The sequence below is a fragment of the Tetrao urogallus genome (genome assembly GCF_951394365.1).
Source record: "Tetrao urogallus genome assembly, chromosome: 13".
NCBI lineage: Eukaryota > Metazoa > Chordata > Aves > Galliformes > Phasianidae > Tetrao > Tetrao urogallus.
In genome coordinates this window covers 2,352,869-2,374,370 of record NC_136826.1, presented here as the reverse complement: position 1 = coordinate 2,374,370, position 21,502 = coordinate 2,352,869, and the positions used below count along the sequence as shown (strand labels likewise).

Genomic DNA, 21,502 nt, shown 5'->3' with positions numbered 1-21,502 from the left:
CTGTTAGCTTGTGGCAGCTAATGGCACTGAGGCAGAGCTATACCTGGTTGGGGCAAAAGGTTTGTGCTGATGAGTGTTGTTGGGGGTATTACACAATGGTCTGTTATTTCAATGAAGTATAAAATAAAATTGCTTCCGTGTCAGGAAGCAGGGAGATGACCTGCCATGAAGCCTTAGTTAAACTTGCAAACATGCTTGAACTTACTGATCTTCAATTCACAGTACAGGGCTCATCTTTTCTTGCCTTTTCAGACACTGGCCAGATGGGATGGCTGCAGACAGGGCATCACTGCATGGGAGAGGCTCTGGTAGCGCTGCCACTGTTATTTAAATATTGATTGGAGGGACCATGTGATGGCTGCTGGAAGAGGTTAGCAAGCAGAGGTTATTCTTGCCCTGGCAAACAGACAAACAGAAGGAGCCCGTGCAGCCACTGGCTGCTCGTGGGTCAATGCTGCTCCACCTGCCCAGCCTTGTACCGTGCTTGTGCTGTAACCAATAAGTCCCCAGGAGGAGATTGCCACTGGAGGGGACAAGCCTTGGCCATCCACTGGCATAGCAGAGCCACGCTGATGAGATGTGTGGGGATGTGATGTGATCGACACCTGACCTGCTGCGGCCCAGTGCCTTGGCAGCAGTCCCAGGCTCACCTCTGTTTGACACAGTGCTGGCATTTTAAGCCAGAGAGACAGGAGGTTTAACAGCTTGCAGTGCAGGTCTGAATTGGCTGTGTGTGCTCCAGTGGTCTCCAAGAAGCCTCAGCATCCATATGTCTCCTGTGTCCCTGCTTCTTCCCCCAGGATGTTGCTCAGAAGCATGCAGCCTCATCACTGCTGCCTGTGCCCGCAGGACGCTGCTTTGAGTGCTACTCATAGCTGCAACCTATTGCTGGCAAGAGGACAACTGGGAAGAAGATTGCCTGCTCTGATGCTTCTTCTTTCCAGCAGCAGTCCTCTGAAGTGCTTTGTGGGGCTTGGTCTGCCAGAGGAGGGTTTTGCTGTGTAAACAGGCATGGCATCACTAGCGTTTGCCCCCCCTCCCCCCACAATGCAGGTGTCCCATTCCTCCCCCCACAATGCAGGTGTCCCATCCCTCCTTCTGTAGAAGAGCCTGCCCAATGACCCTTGGGCTGCTCGTCCTGGTGGGGGATGAAGATGGTCTTTCTTGCAGGAAGGAAAGAAAATGGTGGAAATAGTAGAAATAAGAGTAATGATCTTGTCAGTTATCCTAATATTCTGGAATCTGGCTTCTGAGTGTCCTTTCACACTGGCTCCTGGCACTGTGTGACAGTTGTCATACACTTTTGCAGAGCCAAGGTGAAAAAAGACAATTAAGCTTTAATCAGTCACAATTCACTTCAGGTATGCATTTCCTTTAAAAAAGTGGTTTCTAAGGCTCACTTTTTTCCTTGCTGTCTCTGAAGCAGCAGTGAGTGCAGCTTGGCTCGCAGGAGAAGCAAGGTGTGGGGTTTGTATGAGTGGAGAGCCAAGGCTGATCGTGCTGTGAGCCCCACTAAGCTGGGCTCTGATGGGATGGGGGCAGCAACTGGGGATGCCCTCAAAATGAAAGCAACATTTTGCAAACACATTTCTCTGAAGCATGAAGACCTGGCCTGCAGCCCTTGTACTCCGCCGTGATACAGGTATGGCAGCCTGTTCAGAAGACTGCACCCATTCAGTGTGGCCAGAAGGGACATTTTTGGCAGCCTTTGCCCAAAATTGCAAGCTCGACTCCATGGAAAATCTGGATAGTTGTCTGGGGTGCTGTAAAGTTTCCTAGCTTTGTGAAAGGTCTGTACTACAGCTGGTTCACCCACAAGCTGCATAAAATGTGCAGATGAGCGATTTTCCACTGTAGCGTGAAGGATCTTTTATATCAGCAGTAGGAAGACTTTAACCTTTCTGAGCTGTAACTTCATGGATACAACACACAGTGCAGATGCAGGTGGAATGCAGCTGGTGCGACTTGTGGATGAAAGCTTTAAAATACAATTACTGTGAAGGACTTGGTCAAATAAGCAAGTTTATTTTTTCCTTCAGAATTGCAGCCTTGAGATTTTAGGGCTTTATTCAGAGGATCAAAGCAAGTGCCACGCTCACAGTAATGAGCATTAGACTTGTTGCATGGGGCCATAGGGCACTAACCATTTCTCACTGGCCCACATGTTGGGACAGAAGTTATCTTGGCATGGGCTGGCTCGCCCTCAAGGCTGCATTCCAGCCGCAGTCTAGTGTCATTTTTGTTGATGATGTTACAAACATCTGCTGTTGCAGAATTGTCTGAGGCCATCTCAGAAGTGAAAATGCTCAAGATCTCTGTGCCGAGCTGCTGAGGCAGGGATCATGGAAGAGCTGGTCCTGAGAGGAAGTTAGGAACATCAGCACCAGGTCTTTCCAAGGACCTGGTTGGACCTGGAACAGGCTGTCCAGAGAGGTTGTGGATGCCCCATCCCCAGAGGTGTTCAAGGCCAGGTTGGATGGGGCCCTGGGCAACCTGGTCTAGCGTTAAATGGGGAAGTTGGTGGCCCTGCACGTGGCAGGGGGGTTGGAGATTCATGATCTTTGAGGTCCCTTCCAACCCAGGCCATTCTACGATTCTGTGTGAAGGACAGAATGCTTTTTTTATTTTATTTTATTTTATTTTATTTTATTTTATTTTATTTTATTTTATTTTATTTTATTTTATTTTATTTCCAGCACAATCAGGGAAATGCTTCTACTTATTAATGAAAAGGAAAGCTAAATTCAGCAATCACAGTAGTTGTTAATGAAATTGTGTGGATTACTGATGATGAAGATGTCAGCTACAGCCTCTGGGATTTTTATTTTTTTTTAACAGTGCACTTCTGCCCCTGTAATCTAAATGCCTCCTTCATCATCGTGTGTACTTTAAAAATAGTTAGAAGTAGGTGAATGGTGAAGCAGGTGAATGTAGACAGCTGTCTCCAGAAGCAGCCTGGTGCATCTGAAAGTCCAGCTGGAATATTGGTGTTCTTGGACTGAAAAGGAAAAGGTGGTGGGGAACAAGAGGGGAGCCATGCCGAGAGAAAAAACCCACAAATGCTTAAGGGATAATCATGAGTGCATGTCGTAGCAAAATCACAGCATCTTAGAGCTCAAGAGCGGTGTGTGCAGGACATGGATGGGGAGCGGTGTGCCAGGAGCGGTGCTGGAGGCACACAGCTCAGCCAGGGGGCTCTGGGGATGGACTGCTGTGCTCAGGGCTCAGCAGGGCAGTGCGGCTTCAGTGTGCTGCTGACGGCTTCTTCTCTCAGGCTCTGACGACTCTAAGGTGAAACTGATGTGGAAAGGCAATGATTTCAGCCTAGGTTTAATTTTCTTTTAAACTTAAAGACAGAGCCAGATGCTCACGCAGTGAAAGCCATGGACTGAGACTGGTGTTCAAGCCCGTATAATTAACCTAACCAGGAGCAGTCCATCATTTGCAGCGTCTTTGTAAAGGCGTTATTGTGTACGAAAAGATTTTCTTGCCGTAGAGCTTTAATATTTATGTTTTCTTTGAGAAATTGGAATCATGCATTTTATCTGCTCTTCATATCAAGCTTGTCTGTTGCTGGGGATATTGCCTATCCTTGGTTTGAGTAACCGGTAGTTCTGGCCCCTGAGTTCTGCTGGAGCATTCTGCACTGAAGGTATGTGCTAATCACACAGAGATGACCGGCTGCTTCTTGTCTGAGCGTTGGTGGCTGTACAGATACCAGTATACCTGCATGCCTGAATTGCAGAACTCAGGCTTTTTGAAAACTCTGATGTACTTTGAAAGTGCTCGTTAGGAAAGGACAGTCTTTCTGTCCAACTTCTGAGTGTAGTTCCACCGTCTTTAATCACCAGTTTCCCAAGAATTCCCCTTTTCAGCCTTTTTCAGGTTTTTGAGCTGAGATGAGGCATTAGAGGAACAGCTGCTCTGTGTGCTCAAATGACTGCCAGAGCATATTTTGTATGAAAGCATGGAGACATTGCATGTGTAGAAGTAAACTTTCTCCAAATGTTTTTTCTCACTTACTCATGAACTAGTATAGTACCTGTTTTTAATGAACCAACATTGTATGAAGAAGGCTATCGGCTGGTTTGCACATTTAGTGAGGTTTAAAGTGCAGGTGTACTCAATGTAAATAATAAATGACAAAATATTAGCATAGTAGAAGTAATAGGAAAGTGGCTTCTTACTTTGTCACAAGGCTGTAATATTGAGGGTTAGGAGGGAATCACTATGGTTCATTGTTAAGTGCAGAATAGTACAGAAGGAGAGGGTGGAAGGTGTTGTACCAGCGCAGTTGTCTTGCAGAAGTCAAAGTTATCAAAGGTTTGTTGATAAAATCTGTATTAAATCATTTTTTCTAAGAAAAGAAGATCAGTGCTGAAACATTTCCTGTAACGGCCAGAGGACTTTGGAAGCATACTGGTCTTGCCCATGAGTGGTGGATCGGCTTGTCTCATGGAGAAGGCTGTGCTGAGGTAACCTTAACCATCTGGAGAGACTAAGACCTGAGCAGGCCTTGGCAAAGCTTTCCTTTGCAGCTCAAAGTGTAAAGAATGCAGTGCTTGTCAAAGCTGAAAATAGAGTTGGTGTAGTTATAGACATAACAAATGCTTGAGTGATTCAGTCACCTCCTTGTGAACAGCATCTTTCCGCAGCCCCAGTGAAATGCCATCTCTCTTGTATAGTATTCCACTAGGGAAACTTGGGTTTGTGGGGCCAGAACATTTTTAGTTGTTTCCTTCTCCTGCAGGCTAAAGTAAAAGGGCAAGGTGGTTGTAGAATTCCCCCTAGAACGTATGAAACACAGCAAACACACGTCTGGAAGCTCCTGGGGAGAAAGGAAAAGCTTAAATATCCAAGTTTTGAAATTTTTGCCAGTGTACGGAGTACAGATGAACCTAGTTAAACTCTTGGGGTTAAAACAATGCAGAAAAACCCAGCTGCAGATGGAAGAAAAACTCTTACAGAAACCTGTTACTTGAGAATGGTTTGGAAGTTGAAGTTCTTCATTAAATGAGGGCATTGGTGGGTCTAGAGCACGTTAACAAGAACAGCAACTCTTTTATGCAGCACAGCTTCCTGGGACAGTGTGCAAACTTGTTCATTGGGAAGCAGGCTTTAGATTGGGGTTTCTTGAACTGAGGTCCATAATCCATCACAAAGTGACCCTTGGGGCAGCCCCAACAGAAGAGAAACCATGCAGTATAAAGTGAAATCAAGTAAAAATGGGAGAAACGTTTTAGAATTTATACTTGTTTTGCTCTGGATGTAAGTGCAAATCGCTATGGCAGCAAGGTGAGTAACTGCTGTTTATTGCTCCCTGAAATCTAATTCAGGTTGTTCTTTTGTGCAGGACTGTTTCAACTGTTAGCTGGTGCTCTCTGCCCACTGTGCCCACTGGTGGTTCTTACTCCTTTCAGCTGAGCTCTAAGCCAGAGCTGGGTGGGGGTAGGGAGGTGGCCATGCAGGTCCACGCCGCTCTCATAAGCCATCATAATTCCTCTGTGCACATCTTGCTGTTGTACAATGCGTTCTGGTCACACTGGGCCAGGGTAGAAAGGACTGGCTGATGTTGAGCTCTGAGGAATTTTAGTGATCATTGCTAGATATACAGTTCATGAAAAAAAAAAACAAACCAAACAAAAAACCAACCAAACAAAACTCAGTGCTAGGGTAGATTTTATTAATTATTTCCCTTAAGACCCATTTGGGAATACAATTTCTGCGGTTCCAGACATGGTAATTTTTTTTTGTCGTGCTTTAGGGAACACTACAGTTAAAAACAAACACAGTATGATTATTATTAATTTACTTTATAATTAAAGAAAGGGAAGAACGAAGCACAAAGCCTATTGGTGTACTTCACGTATAATTTTCTCTCCAGAAAGCTTTTACCGAAGATGATGTATTTGAGAGTTGATTTGCCTCTGGGAACTCTTCTTTTAAAGCATGAAGACTGAAGCATATCACTTTCAAAAGATGAATAGAAAGTCACAACTGAGGAACTCTAGGCTGGAGCTATGACAGCAGGTAGTTTGGTGCGGAAGCTCCAAGTCGTTGGCTCAGAGCTGCTTGTTTCCATTTGGGGCTGGAATACCTGGAGTGGAGATTCTGGGTTAGCATTCTCCTAATGAAGGATTGTTTTTGTACACCAAACACCATTGTGTGAACTGAGCTGAGAAGTATATGTGGGGACAGCAGCAGAACTTAATTCAAAGCTGCACTGGTGCTTTGCATTGTATGGATAATGTAGGTAAGATGACCAAAATCGTGTACACCAGAGAAGTATTGAAAGGTCAGGGGAAGAGGCCTTGCAGAGATCTGTGAATTGGCTCACAAGCAGGCAGATGTAATTCTAACTTCTGTGAAACAGGCTGAAGTTTTGTTCAGTTGCTTTAAAGAATCCCTTTGAAACATATTCTTGAAGTAGATTGAATTAATGAAAATGAATTTTTATTATTAAGAATAATATTAAGAATATTAAGAAAAACTAAGAAAAATTAAGAACAGAGAAGACCTTTGCCTCTGGTAAAGTTAATTTCTTTGCAAACACGTCTTTAAAATTAAGTCCAATTGCTTGGATATGCTTTGACAAGTGAAAACGATGTCATAGCTGCATTGCAAAAACAGTGCTGTGCTGGGATTGTGGTACCTGTTTGTGCTGGGTGGGGGTTCTGTATATGTTCTGTATTATCTTGGTCTACATGAATTTAGTTCGACACAGGAGAATGTGCCACTTCCTTTTTTGGAATTTGTACTTTTACTTTCTTTCTAGTTTTGGTATGGATGGGAGAAATTTCTGAGAGTTTGTTGGGAGTTAAACGCTGCCTTTTGTTGTCATTAACACATGGGGCTCGATCTGCCCATGTGCAGCACTGTGACAGCTTTGAGGAGCTTCCAGGAGAACTGTTGTTTGAGTGGCGAAGTAAATTCCTTCTGGGATGGGAGCTGGAGAACCAGGCTGAGAGCTCCCGCAAGCCAGCTTGATATTCGTAGCTGACTTAGCAGGAATTCAGCAACTTGTGGAGCTGAAGTTTTAGCAATCTGGGCTATCTCAGAAAATGAAGGGAATATTCCTTTTGTTCTGAAGCTGTAATTAATTCCGAGGTGAAATTGGATTTGGACTGTGTCCAGGAATGCTTGCTCTTTATGAAAGTAGTTTAGTTTTAAAAGTCATTTGAAACTTGCTTGGAGGACCTTGGACCTAAGTTGTTTTCTTTAGCAGTTCACAGTGAAAGAACTGGTGTGTGTCCTGTTATCATCTGGGATCGTTATATCACAGTAGCTGGTGCGGTGCTGTACTTGAAATTAGGATGAAAATGATGTTATTTTGGTTATTGCTGAACAGTGCCTCCACTAAGTCAAGGCCCTTTCAGCTTCTCATGCTGCTACCCAGAGGGCTGGTGGAGTCTCCTTCTTACAGAGATATTCAAAGTGCCCTTATGGGGCATCTGGATGCCCACCTGTGCAAACTACTGTGGGGAGCCTGCTTTACTGGCGGTTGGACTCAGTGGTCTCTAGGGGTCCCTTCCAACCCCTGTGATTCTGTGGCACACAAGAGCTGAGAGAGGACAACTAGAACAGCTGGCCCAAACAGGGCAGAGAGACATTCCGTACCATCTAACGGCATGTCAGCAATAAAGCTGGCAGAGTTGGCCACTGGAAGTGTCTTTTCTTGGGAGCTGACTGGGCATCCATCAGCTGGTGGTGAGTGACTGCATTGGGCATTATTTTGTGTCTTCTCTTTTCTCTGTTAAACTGCCCTTATCTCAACTACTTATATCCTATTTTATTTTTGTTTCTCCTGATTCTCTCCCCTTTCTTACTGGAGAATGGAGCAAGTAAACAGCTTTGTGGTGCTTAGCTGCCTGCTGGGTTAAACCACAACAGTGGGCACGTTGATGAAATGCAGCCAAATCTGTACATGATCATCAGTGTTCCGTATTTGAAAGTCACAGGATCACAATATTACATACCTGAACTGTGCTTACATGGTAACATGTCTTCTGATTGTGTAAAATTGTGTTTGAATGAAAATGTACAAAAGCCAACAGCTTAACAAATTTCTTACCTCTGTAAGGAATTTGCAAAGGATGCGCATCCATCTCATCTCGTGTATTTCTCACACAAAAATGTCAGGAGTATTTATAGGGGGAGAATTTTCCCAGTAATTAGTTGAGCTTAAAATAGAAACATTATTTAATAAAGAATAAAGAGAAACATTAGCCATCCTCACTTTACAAGCAAGGTACAGAACATAACCCCTCGGGTTGTGTAGGTGTTGCTCTTACAGGGAATTGATACTTAATTATCTTGGATGATCCAGGCTTTAGAAACTGTAATTTCTTTACTACCATAAACTGTTCACCCAAAACTCTGATTAAAGGCCTAAGGAATGTGTAGTTAACTCATAAAAATATGTACATAAATTCTGCTGATTCATTTCACTGTAAAGCACATCCTTATTTATTATTATAAATGAATCTCTAATGTAGCTCATGCAAAGTTTAAATGAATGCCATTCGTTTTCATTAGGTAGCTCTTTAAAATCGATAATGTTTTCTGTAAGGGAAAGCTTTGGCTGTTACTAATTTAAATCTCATTAACTTCTGCCTTTTTTTTTTTTTTTCCCAAGGCTCAATTGGAGCTACATTTTTCATTTAGATTTGAGGCTGCAGGTTATGTAATTCCATTTAAAAACACAAGGTAGGCAAGAGTAACGTTGGGTTAGCAGTAGTTTAGAGAACTGAAATTCAGAATATTTTGCATGAAGCCTACCCTTATTATTTAGAAGTAAACGGTCTTCCTGACACAAAGTTTGGAGATGCACACGGCTGTTGGAGAAATTCTTTTTTAATTAATGCAAAGATTTCAAAAGCAGGTCGAAAGTCCCTCTTTCCTACGCCGTAGTCTTTTGCTTTTTGTGTGTGTATGTGCAGTGAAATCTGTGAGTATCCCTGCGTTGTGACCCTGGTCCCCTCACTCCACACCTGTGTTTGCATGTCTGCTGATTTTGGTCTAGTGGGGCACTGATGTCATTTCTCCCATCCTTCAGAAGTGTTCTCTGTAGTGCCAGGACTATTTTTGAATGCATGCAGATAGAAGCAAAGTAGTGCAGGGTGCTTAATGCTTGCTGAATAAGTCTTCTACCAGATGGCGCCCAGTAGCGAATAGGCTCTTAGTGACGCTTTTTGTTATCTCAAATTTATAGCTCATTAATTAGGTTGTATTTGCTCTTCTTTCTTATTAAAGGCATGCTGATCAATTCCAGGGAAGAGGAAAAAATCCAGTTTTCATCATTTTGATGACATATTTTTGAATATTTTGTATTAAACAATGTTAAAAATCGCATTGTAAAGGTTTGTGCAGCCTTAGGCAGGCTAGAGATTCGAAACTTAGGACAGCTTTTCAAAACAGTGGTTGGCTGGAAGGGTTCTGGCACCATGTTATTCATTGTGCATCAAAATTAACACATTCAAAGCAGTGATTTTTTTTTTTTTTTCCAATTATGTAAAGTCAGATAAGTCTTTAGAGAGATTAAAATGAGATTTATAACAGCTTAGGAGAATTCTTAAAATTGACAACGTGACGCAGCATGATTTCAGATTATCTGAAATCTGGCATATTTCTGTGTGCAGAGATTCTATTCAAAGTCATCATGATGGAAATATTTACAATGAAGACATAATAATGTCTTTGATATGTAAATCATTTTAATTGCATTTCTTACACTGTCAACCTCTCCCTGACTTAGCATTTGTTTCAGAAGAAACAAATTTTTTTCATGAAAAAATGTGAATGCATTTGTGATGCTCTTATTTTTAACAGAAATACGTACAGCAGTAAGTGCCTTCACGTGTGAGGAACTTCTGTTTATCAGCAGGACCCCGATGCAGTTTGCATGACGTCTGTACATCTTTATTTCTGATTCCTGTTACTTGTTCTAGCTTACACACTCTTTCCCTCTGTTTCCTTCTCCTTCCCCTCCTGCGAAGTGTTTGCTGTAGGGCTGTGCTCCCTAGAGCATCAGCACCCAGTGCTGTGTGGCACGGAGGTGGCAGTGGTTGTTGCCTGCAAGTTCCGTTTTGATCTTGATGAGATCCAGTTCGAACCGTGTTCTTTCTACACTTGGAACATGTGTTGTGTTGTCAGAGGCCTTTATGTCCTTGTCTGTAGCCTGGTCTTCCTGCACTGAGGCACTGTACCTAGTGTGTGCTTTCCCCTCTGTCTGGGAACTCTTGTTGTCCTCTTGCTTCAGATGTAGAGCTGGGCATACAGGTTTGTTGGAGTCAACCGCCACAGAAGCCATTCCTACCTCAGGAGGCACAGCCGGCTCAGCACTTTGTCACAGTACTGCTCATTTAAAATTCTGTTTAAACACTTGTCCTGAAGCTGCTACACCACTCGTTTCCTAAGGCTGAGAGAGTAAGGGATGGCAGAGGACGAGCCCAAGAAACTTGGTCAAGAATAATGTCCGCATTGCGTACTGCGCCTCACATAACCAGCTGTGCAGATGGGCAGAAAGACATTAGAAACTTATTGCAGTTGTAGAATTTTTTCTGGTTTATCATAATGGAGGCTCTGAGGGTGATTATTCAGAATTGTCTTCTAATGTTGAGCAGTGATGGTTTTGCCGTGATGTGCTGATGGATGACGGGGCTGCTGGATGGTTTCCCAAGGGAGGGTATGGTGAGGGCTGAGAAGAGGCCCCGGGGCACCGCAGCTCCCTGAGTCCCAGACCCCCACATCCCGCCTTTGCTTTGCCTCAGCGTGGAGCTCAAAGCGTCACCCTGCACACACAGCCGGTGAGTGGTGAGTTGTTGCCCTCCTGCCTGACAGCAGGCCTCGGAATAAAATCCAGGCCTTTTTGTGCCACTCTGAGCAGGGAGCAAATGATGAGTTGGCAGTGAAGAGTTTGCAGTTAGGTGCTTTTGCTTACCCAGAAACGAAGCCCTACTGCCTGTCGCCGGCTTTGTTTCTGGCTTGTGATATTACTGGGGAACATGAGGAAAAAGCTGTGAACTGGGCTGATCCAGAGCTTCTGTAATGGCTCTTATTTGAAGCACAGAGCTTCCTGAGTCCAGATCTAGGAAGACATCAGGAAAGTGGACAAAGTCCCCAGCCAGAAGCATGCCTGTGTGTGGAGCTACAGCCCCAAGGGCACCATGGTGGCTCTGCTCACTGGGGCTGGGGCAGAAGAGCTGTTCTGCTGGTGCTAGGCATGCTGAAGGCTCATTGCACATGGGTTGGGGTTTTGACAGTGGGATCTGCCAGGCCAGGAGAGCCACCAGCACAGCTCTGGTTTCACAGTCTGAGGCTGAGAAGTGGAAGTACACGTGATCCCATAAAACCTGGTTTGTGCTGGAGATATCGCAGAATGAGAGAATGGCACAAGATGGAAGGGACCTCAAGGATCATGAATCTCCAACCCCCCTGCCACAGGCAGGGCCACCAACCTTCACATTTCATAGCAGCCCAGGCTGCCCAGGGCCCCATCCAACCTGGCCTTGAACACCTCCAGGGATGGACGGGGCATCCACAGCCTCTCTGGGCAGCTGTTCCAGCACCTCACCACTCTCATGGTAAAGAACTTCCCTTCTGACATCCAACCTCAATCTTCCCTCCCTCAACTTCAAATCATTTCCCCTTGTCCTGCAGTTATCTACCCTTTCCAAGAGTTGATTCCCCTCCTGTTTGCAGGCTCCCTTTAGGTACTGCAGGCTGCAATGAGGTCACCCCGCAGCCTTCTCTTCTCCAGGCTGAACAAGCCCAGCTCCCTCAGCCTGTCTTTGTAGTGGAGGTGCTGCAGTCCCCTGATCATCTTTGTGGCTCCTCTGGACCCTCTCCAACAGCTCCCTGTCTTTCTGGTACTGGGGGCTCCAGACCTGGACACAGTGCTGCAGATGGGGCCTCACAAGAGCAGAGCAGGGAGGCACAATCACCTCCCTGTCCCTGCTGGCCACCCCTGTGCTGATGGAGCCCAGGATCCCATTTGCTTTCCGAGCTGCAATGTACACTGCTGGCTCACGTTCAGTTTTTCATCCATCAGGACCCCCAGGTCCTTCTCTGCAGGGCTGCTCTCAAGGAGCTCCTTCCAGTCTGTATGGATGCCTGGGATTCCTGTGGCCCAAGTGCCAAACCTTGCCCTGTGCTGTGTTGAACCTCATCAGGTTCACCCAGGCCCACCTTTCAAGTCTGTTGAGGTCCCTCTGAATGGCTTCCCTTCCTTCCACCATGACAACCGCACCACTCAGCTTGGTGTTGGCAGCAAACTTGCTGAAGGTGCACTCGATTCCGTCATCAGTGTCACTGATGAAGATGTTACAGAGCACCGGTCCCAAGACAGAGCCCTGGGGGGCGCCACTCATTACCGGCCTGCACCTGGACACAGAGCCATGGATCACCACCCTCTGTCTGCAGCCTCTCAACCAATTTCTTATCCATCGGGTGGTCACCCATCAAATCCACATCCCTCCAATTTGTCATATTTATGTTAGATACATTATTGCAGTGGTGTGAAGCTGCCTGCAAATTGGTGCTGGAGTATGCTCTTATTTCTGTTGTGATGGGCAAATCTTAGAAGAACTATGTGTTTGTCATGAAGGTGATCCTAAACATGTGAAACATTGCATTATGGAGCTCAGCACTCAGCACAGCTTGCTTCTTCTCCTAGAGAGAGATGTCTAACACAGGTTCGTTTTTAAATCATAACTTCCCGTTTCTTTCTTACACTTAATTATAATATCTCATAAGAAGAATAATTCAGTAGTGCTTGTTTATTTTAAATGGAAGCAGAGGTCTGAAGAATGGAGTTTATTGTTTATTGTCTCATTTTGAGAGCACATTGTAATTTCATTGGTGACAGACAACTTTTAGTCAAGTGACCCTCTAACAATTCTATTTGTAGTTGTTCTATAAAAGCCAATGTTGTTTTGATTTGTAAGTGTTCATTTTATTGAGATGAAATGCAGTGTGTTCTGCTGCCAGGAGAGTTCCCATCCAAATTCTGCTCAGCACATGGAACTGATGTATTGAAATGAGAGGAGAAATTACAACCTAGGTTAGAGTGTGGGTCACAACCTTTTCAAGTCCGAGTCAACTTGTCATGCAAATGGAAATGGCAGTTGGCTCACTGCAGCTCACACTATCTATGCCAGGTAGCAGGAGGAATGGCATAGCAGTTGTAGAATGTATCTAAAGGCAAGTGTGTAGAGACAAAACAAAGGACCAAATGTTTTTATTAGTTGCAAGTAAATTCAGATGAACTTCAAGACATTCATTTTACCTACTGTTTTCTGATGGGGTTCTAGTTCTGTAAAGCACTTGGTTATGTTCTGATGAGCTGAGTACAGCTTTCTAAGAAACCATCAAGGGATGGTTTTGGGTAAGTTAGAGAGTATAGTGGAGAGTGGCACTGCTGTGTTCCTGTGTGCTCCTGGAGATGGGTGTTTATGGGAAAGGCTTCCTACAGTGAGGTGTCCCTGTGAATAACTGCTCAAACCATGCACAAAATATTATCTGTTGCCAAACCACAGGAGCAACATCCAGTTGCTTCAGCCCTACTTTCCTCTTGTACTGTGATGTGGTATTATCCACAGGCTCTTCTGATAGTCTTGTTTTCTTCTGTTGAGCAGTTCTCCTCTGCCATGACTGAGATGGAGCGAGAGCCCTTACAGCAGGTCTGTGTCACTCCAGGATTCCCCTCTGCAGAGAGCAGAGGAAATGAATTTAGCCCATTGTATTCAACGGGGAGTCCATTTTCCTAACCTTACCTGAATTCAAGAGACTGTGTCCTCAGAGTGCACAACCCAACTCATGCTATCTGCATACTTGAAAAACAGATGGAATCCAAAACAATCTTGTGTGTGTTCACCAGTCCGTCTCCTGCATAGGGACCAGGAAATCAACAGAGTTTCATTCTCTTTAATTTTAAATTCTTATTATTCATAGCTCTCTCCTACAATTCCCTGCTGGGAATACCAAGCAGTGAATATAGAGTTTCCTTATTGTGTGATTATTGAGACTGCAACTACCTGATCTGGGATCTAGTTTCCATTTACTTTACTTTCAGTAGCTTTATTCAAAGGGACTAAGGAAAAGAGACTCATCAATTATTGAAATGAATTCAGCTTTGTTTCCAAAGTTTGCGTGATGCTGAAGACTTAAAAACAGGGTGCATGAAAGTCTGCTTGGGTTAATGTATGTTGCTGGAGAATATTAAAACACTCTCAGTGCTCTTAAAGAGCTCCTGGATAGTCAGTAACACTGAAAGTAGTAATTGTGTTTGCCTTATGTATAGGGCATATTTTCACTGTGTTGCTCCTTACCTGAAATTTTCAGTATGATAAAATTGTTAAGCACAACGTGGTATTTTCAGTCTGTTTTACATGTTATTTACCTCAGGCATTATTTCCTATTTTCTTAGAAAAAGAAAACAAGATTTGGTATCTAATTTGTCTCATGGTAGTTCTGTGTACCAAAAAACTATCGGAGATGCTGGGAAATCTGTCTTTGTGCTTCTGCACCATTTGTTGATGGAAAAAAGCTGATAAAAACGGCCAGCATTCATTGTGGAAAATGTCAGGAAAATGTTTTTTCCCCTTTCAGGATCTTGAAAATTGGAAGTATTTGTGAGAATTATTAGACTTTATGTGGGGAAAAAAAAGTTGGCGTCTAGATGGATTTCAGAGCAGGGTGAACAGCCGAATTGCAGTGTAATTGCTTTTGTGCTTGAGTTTGCACTGAGAAGTTGTGTGCTTGAGTTGTTTGTTTATAGCATTTAAGTTTTAGCATTTCACAGGGAAGTTTTAGGTGCTTGTTCAGTCCAAGGCGGGAGGTGTAATGCTGTGTAACTGTTTAGGCCACTCACTCCAATCCAAGGGGCATAGGTTCTGTGGAAATTAATCGCAGAATCACAGAATGGCAGGGGTTGAAAGGGACCTCAGCAGATCATCAAATCCAACCCCCTGCTAGAGCAGGTTCCCTAAAGCAGGTTGCACAGGCAGCCATGCAGACGGGTCTTGAATACCTCCATAGAAGGTGACTCTGCCACCTCTCTGGGCAGTCTGCTCCAGTGCACTGTCACCTGTACAGTAAAGAAGTTCTTCCACACGTTTGTGTGGAACTTCCAATGTTCAATTCCTTTGCTGCTAGTCCCTTTGCTAGTGGGGTAAAGGTCTCTTGCCAGGTATTTCACGGTCTAGTGTTGAAAAAAAAAAAGGGGGGGAATTCATTTATAGATCTCCAAATCAGAAAAGTAGCACAGTTATTTGGGTAACATATTCATTGCAGATCAGCAACTTGACTTTAGTCCTGTAGGAGGAAAGACACAGAACGGACAGAGGCAGGAGCTTTGGAAATGATCTTTCCCACAACTCTTCCAAATGTCTCCACCCCAGAGCAGGAGGGGCTGCAGCCCAGAGGGAAACGTCTGCAAAGGCACCTCTCAAACTCAGTTGTGGACTTCATAACATATAGAAGAGCATCAAGCTATCAAGTATGAAATCTTCATTGCTCTATGTCCTGGCACTACTGCTGTTGATTTTTGGGGTGCCTCTTACACTGTGGTGGCAGTGGAGAATGAAGGCATTACACAAAGCGATTTATTCATTCCAATTTCTGTATTGTTCACTTTGACAGAAACTCTTTAAAAATCTGCCAGATCCTGAAGTGATTAGGAGATCAAGGTCACCAAACTCTTGTTTTTAGGCTAGATAGGCTGCAATTTAAGCAGTTTGCTTTAGTGCCCTCCCCTTCTCCTCTCCTGACCTCGTTAATGTACCAGGCTCCTGGAAGCTGAGGATTTTTTCAGGATCCAGCTGGCTTTGGTCTCTTCCTAGAAAATTTTACAGATTTTTTATCTACTACTGTGTTCTTTTGCATTTTGAGTAAAACATATTTGAGAATAAAATGCTTCTGCCTCCATATGCATATGTAAGTCAGGACAGAGCAATCCGTAGTTATTTGGACCTCTGGCAGTGTATATTTACAGTCTGTTTGACCTCAGAGGAAATTATGAGTGTTCGGCTGGAATCTGTGACATTTGAGCGGGGTCGTTTAGCTGTGGCCTTAGAAGAAATAATGGTCAGAAAAATGAACGCATAAAAATCTTAAAAACCTTGAAGCCTGTGTTAGAGATGCTGTAAGCTTTGATCAGAATTTGGAAAAAAAAAAAAAAATCAGGCAAATATAAGGATATGTTTTTTGTGTTTTTATTCTTAATTTCTAAGTCAGACTTGGAGAAATAATTGCACATTGCTAAGTCTAATGAAGCTTCTTTGCACTCAAAATAATTTGATATAGAAATTCTTAAATATTTGCACTTTTAAATGCCTTGAAAATCCAAAACTTTTCACCAGCAAACTTGAATGGTCTAAATCTTGTTAGAAACCATTCATAAGATGGAGATGAGAGCAGAGAACCTACGAGGTATTTGCGTGATCATTTGTGTAGCTGTTGTGCTTCTTGCAGTCTTTGTAAGCCATCGGTATCTGCAATTTTTTTGAAGCTGCTTCTGGAATCTGTCAGGAGAGGAGGCCATGCTAAGGTGGGATGCATCGCAAGCACCAAGGGCATGGCATGAAGTCTGGGAATGAAATCTTCTCAATTGCTTTCTGTGTAGGGAGATGAATGTATCTCTTCTTCCCCCCCACTTTTTTTGTTCTTTTGTCCTCTGATAGTTTTCCTGTAACAGCATGGCGGAGACAAAACACACAGTGGAACCAATTGGAGAAGCGTTGTACAAGGCTGGAGAGAGAAGAGAGACGACTTGGATGTCTTTCTGGAGAGTGGATTTTTATTAATTGCTATGGCTGTGTCCTCTGATTACCTGGTTTGATAGGTCAGCTAAGCTGAGGGAGTTGTACAGGCAAAGATCTTCCTGTACACGGCAGGTGACATCTGTGGTTTTGAAGAGCACACGATCAATAATCTTAGTAGAAATGTGTTCTCTGACCAGCAAATCTTCCCCCAAATGTTGGAGCATTGAAGAATGAGTGACAGAGACAGGGGATGGCAGTCAGCTTGTGGCTGGCTCAGGCAGCTGACTGCTTGGGGCATGAAGTGTGCTGGGAGCAGGCAGGGTGGCCGTGGGCCTCGTGCTGGGCTCAGGTGACAGACAGGACTTGTAGCAATGAGGGGCTGCAGGATCTGCCAGTACTCTAGCTGAATTAAAGCACAGCCAAAAGGGCAGAGATGTGGAACCAGTTGATATGGTGAGTCTGATGTAATACCCCGAGCCTTTGTGAAGATCACATCCAACCAAAGCTATTAAAAGCCTTACTGGGTTTGCTCAAGTAGAGCAAATCCTCTTTCCTTTAGGGTTAAGACCTGAAAATACCCACTTACCTAAAATTAGGGGCTGTAAATGACTTCTCCCCTTTGAGCATCCAGAATTTTCATCCCAATTCGGTCTTTCTTCCCTGAGTTCCTGCATTGTTGCTACGTGCCTGCAAATTCCAAACGTTATGGATGTCAGTTCCCAGGCTCTGCCATTCTATGGATGATATATAAATAAAATATAACTCCAAGGAATGGTTTTTGGGTTTTGGTTTGTTTGTTTTTTCGTGGGTTTTTTTTTTTTTTCTTTTTTTTTTTTTCCCCCTAAATATTTACAGTCGCAGGCATTTCTCGCTTTGTAGAGCAATAAATTTAATACATTAGCTAGCATATTTATTTATTAATTATTTATTTGTAGATGATTTCAATTTAAAATGAGATTTCAGGTAACAAGGTAGGCAAACATGTTTAACAATCCTGCGATATAAATTACTGTAGGTGGCAGATCCCTACAAAAATTATTACAGGCAGATTCACAGTGCAAAAATTATGTGTATGACAGCAAGCAGAAAGACAAATTACTTAGAGGCTATGTACATGCTCTTTTGTAATTGCTCATAAATTATTATGGTTCATGTTAAAATGCATCTAGAATCCCTAGACGTCTAGATTTATTCAAAATAAGAATAGCAGCAAATAGCCAGGAAATATTAGGGAAGGAGGTGCAGTGCACACTTTGGGTGATTGCTAACACAGAAGTATAGTAACTTACTGTCAGCTGACTTAATATGTTTTTTATTTTATAAATTTGAAACCTTCTGTTTCAATTCACCGTCTCCTCAAGTAGCTGTAGCCTGGACAGAGAGCTGGGATGGTCCTGCAGTGCGCCCACCGTGACTGAGTGCTGCAGAGCTCTCCTGCACCCATGCAGGGCTCTCCTGTAGCACAGCCCTTTCACGTACTACGAAATAGGATTGCATTCAGTCAGTGTTCTGCTGGAGATGTGGGACAGACAGACAGACGGGCAGCCTTACTTCCTCTGGAAGCCAGGCTAGAAATGGGACAATGTTTTCTATATTGTCTCAATGCTCTAAATTTTAGAGCATATTTCAAAGAATTGTCTTAGCTGAAATTGTCTGAAATACGCTCATGACGGAGAGGATTTGATCTGAATGAGCTCTCAATCAGGCATTTATTAAGGATCAGCTAATTATTAGGTAGCAGAGGAAAGATATATACATTTTTTTAATATGGTGTCTCTAACGCCATCGCTTTTGTCTTCTTAGCACCCTAATTTCTTTACATATTGAGATCCAGCCCAGCCAGAATGACAGCAAACTTTGTTCTTGATAATGGAGCGCTAAACTCCACCTAGGCAGCTGCAGCCATTTGTAATGACAGCCTGGAGAATGCTCCAAATTAATCTGACAATGCACACGCTCCAGTGACTGACAGCGCGGCGAGAGGAAACATCCCGGCTTCCATGTGAGCGCAGGGAGCCTGACCTAGATTTAAGCCTCTACAGCTTCATAAGTGGGAATATTCCTGACCGTACTTAACAAGAAAAAGAGAGTAAGGGGAAAAAGTCATCTCCTGTTTGATTAGCCTTTCTTCAAAAACTAAGATTTCATTAGGGAGCTCTGTGAGACTTCCCCCTCCCCTCTGCAGATGTCATCAGCCCTGCAAAGGACGGTGGCTGTGCTCTCTGTGATGAGCACCTCACGCGCTGCAGGAGCGCCCTGCTGCAGCCACTGCTGGCTGTGCTCTGCTCACTGCCCAGGGCCGGCCTGCATGCTGAATTCTTCCCCTTGGCCATCCTTAATGGGAAGAAGGCCCCAGTGTAAATTTTCTTTTCTTTCGTTTCTCCTTTTGGGATGCAGGTGCTGACTGTGATCAGCTCGTTGTGTCCCAGGCCACAAGTGCCCCCGCAGCCTGGAGAGCCCCAGCCCAGCCTCGCACTGCTGGGCAGCCAGCAGTGGCCTTGCATCTCTATTGTCCTGATTCGTGCGACCGTTCCTGCATCTTTCATCTGTTCCAGTGTTGTAACACAGATGTAACAGTTCAGCAGTTGTAATTTTGAAGAAAACAGTAGCAAAGTGCTTGGCGGATGGGAGAAGAAATTTTCAAGTGAGAGTGGAGGCTGAGGGAGATGAAGGGCGGTTAATGCTTCTTTGGGCTGTGCTTGTCAAAACGCAGTGTCTGGTGTGGCTGTGGGGGAAATTTTATGGGAAACAGCGGCATTTACAGCCTCTAAAGCTGGATTTCCACACTAGGTCAGAGCCTAACTGCGTAACTCTTTGTAATTGTGGCTCTGCTTTGTGATAATGGAAAACCGGCACGTTTCTGCTTGACCGGAAGGCTTTCTGCGTGTACCTGGACATCAGTTATTCTTTACTGTGGTTTAACTTTGCTGAGCCAGCACAGGTTTGAAAGCTTTAGATGACATTTACAGGATTAGATTGACAAAAGATTGACAGAGTTAATTGGATTGGCGGAATTAGTTTGGATCTGAATTCCAGTTCTGGACACCCCTGTTCATTTGAGCTTACGCGTCTACTTAGAGTGTTGTGACTTTGCTAAACTAAAGGGGAAGAAAAGTGTTTGAGAGTGTCTGCATGTCCTGGAGAATGCAGATGAGAAATCTGGATTGCTCAACGTTTCCTTTGACATTCCGTACTGGGAGAATGAGGCTGTAAACTCTGCAATCCTTTTTACTTGTAAGCTTGCACCTACCTAAAGAAAAGGACTTAAAAAAAACCACAAACAACAGCAGCAAAACAGCACAGAGCTTCTTTGACAAAGCTCTGCATTGAGACCAATTCCATGCAAATGCCCTTAATGCCACCTATATATATAAAATTATTCATGGCGTCGGAGCAGTGCTTAACTGTAAAAACGGATTGGAGTGAGTTGGGGGATTTGGATTCCTATCCCAGCTCTGCTCCTGGCTGCCTGTGTTTGTGTCACTGCACAGCAGAGAGGGAAGGGGGCAGTGTGTGATGTGGTCCTAGCAAGAGACTGTTTGACTTCTAGCATGCAGCTTTGATGATAAAAAGGATCTTATAAAAATAGAGGGGATGCGTTGAGGACAAATATTTCAATATGTGATTTTCAAGCAATGATTAGCCAAACTTGTCGTGTTCTGTGTGGCACTAAACTTTCACAGGGAAAACCCAGGAGGGGAAGTGATGCTGCAGCAGTAAGGAAGGGACGTCAGTGAACTGCTTCCAGCTTTGCATTTCATGTAATTCTCAATGTGCTTCCAGAGAAAGAAATATGGCGGTAAAAATAGAAGTTAACAGAAACTGTGTGTATGTAACCGCAGTGAGTATTTTTGCCTTGGGGCTTTTTTGAAGCAAGAAGTCAGCTGGCACAAGCAGCGGCTGCTGCTGGGTGCGTGGCAGAAGGTGGCTCTGGCCCATCTCCCATTGCCTTTGACTGCTCTTGTGACACCGAGCATCCAGTTCTGAGTCATGGGTTCCTGTTCCTCCTGTCCTGGGCTGTGTTTGTTGGTTTTACCAAGATGTCGCGTGAAAGTTTATGTATTAGAAATGTATGAATGGGTTTAAAATAGTGTTCAGCTGCCTGATTGCTGTGGTCATGGTACAATTGAAGCTGATGCAAAGTTACGGGGAAAGTAAACTCTCTCATTTGCCATGACTGGTTTGGAGGATTCAGGAGAAGCCTGAAGAAATGGTAAATGTAATTTAAAGCTAGGAAAGGACATTAAGTACTGGATCTGGTATTCCTGCATATTTACATATTTTGGCTCAGTACATTTGTTTGGAAATAAATAAAGTCATATAAAGAGTGAATGCTATTGAAGGTGTTTGTGAAATGATATGTACATGAGAGCATTCAACAGTTAGATTTGGAGAATTGATGCTCTAAATGCAGAAGATGTAAGGTTGAAGTTGTCAAATAGTACATCAAGGATAAAGATGTTTCAGTTACATGTGGCTGGATACGATCTAGAAATTCTGCAAAATATATATTTGATCAAGTGTATTGATCTTAGGCAATGTGTTTGCCTGCTGCCGGTCTGCCTTGCAGTCTTTTTCTTTGGTCATGTTCTTGGTTGGCTTTAAGATTTCCTGGTTTTCTAGGAATAAAAAAGATGGAATGAAAAGGTCTTTGATATGTGAGGGAAAATTCCCTGTTGATATGTATATATGTTCTAGGATTACATTGTAACCAAGATGATTTAGAAGTAACGAGAGGAAAA

At 43.7% G+C, this 21,502-nt stretch overlaps 1 protein-coding gene across 1 annotated transcript in view; it reads left to right on the top strand.

Moving 5' to 3' along the window:
* IL1RAPL2 (interleukin 1 receptor accessory protein like 2) overlaps positions 1-21,502 on the top strand; it is a gene marked incomplete at both ends in the record, with an annotated part of 319,468 nt that overhangs the window by 134,289 nt on the left and 163,677 nt on the right. The window lies entirely within an intron of this gene.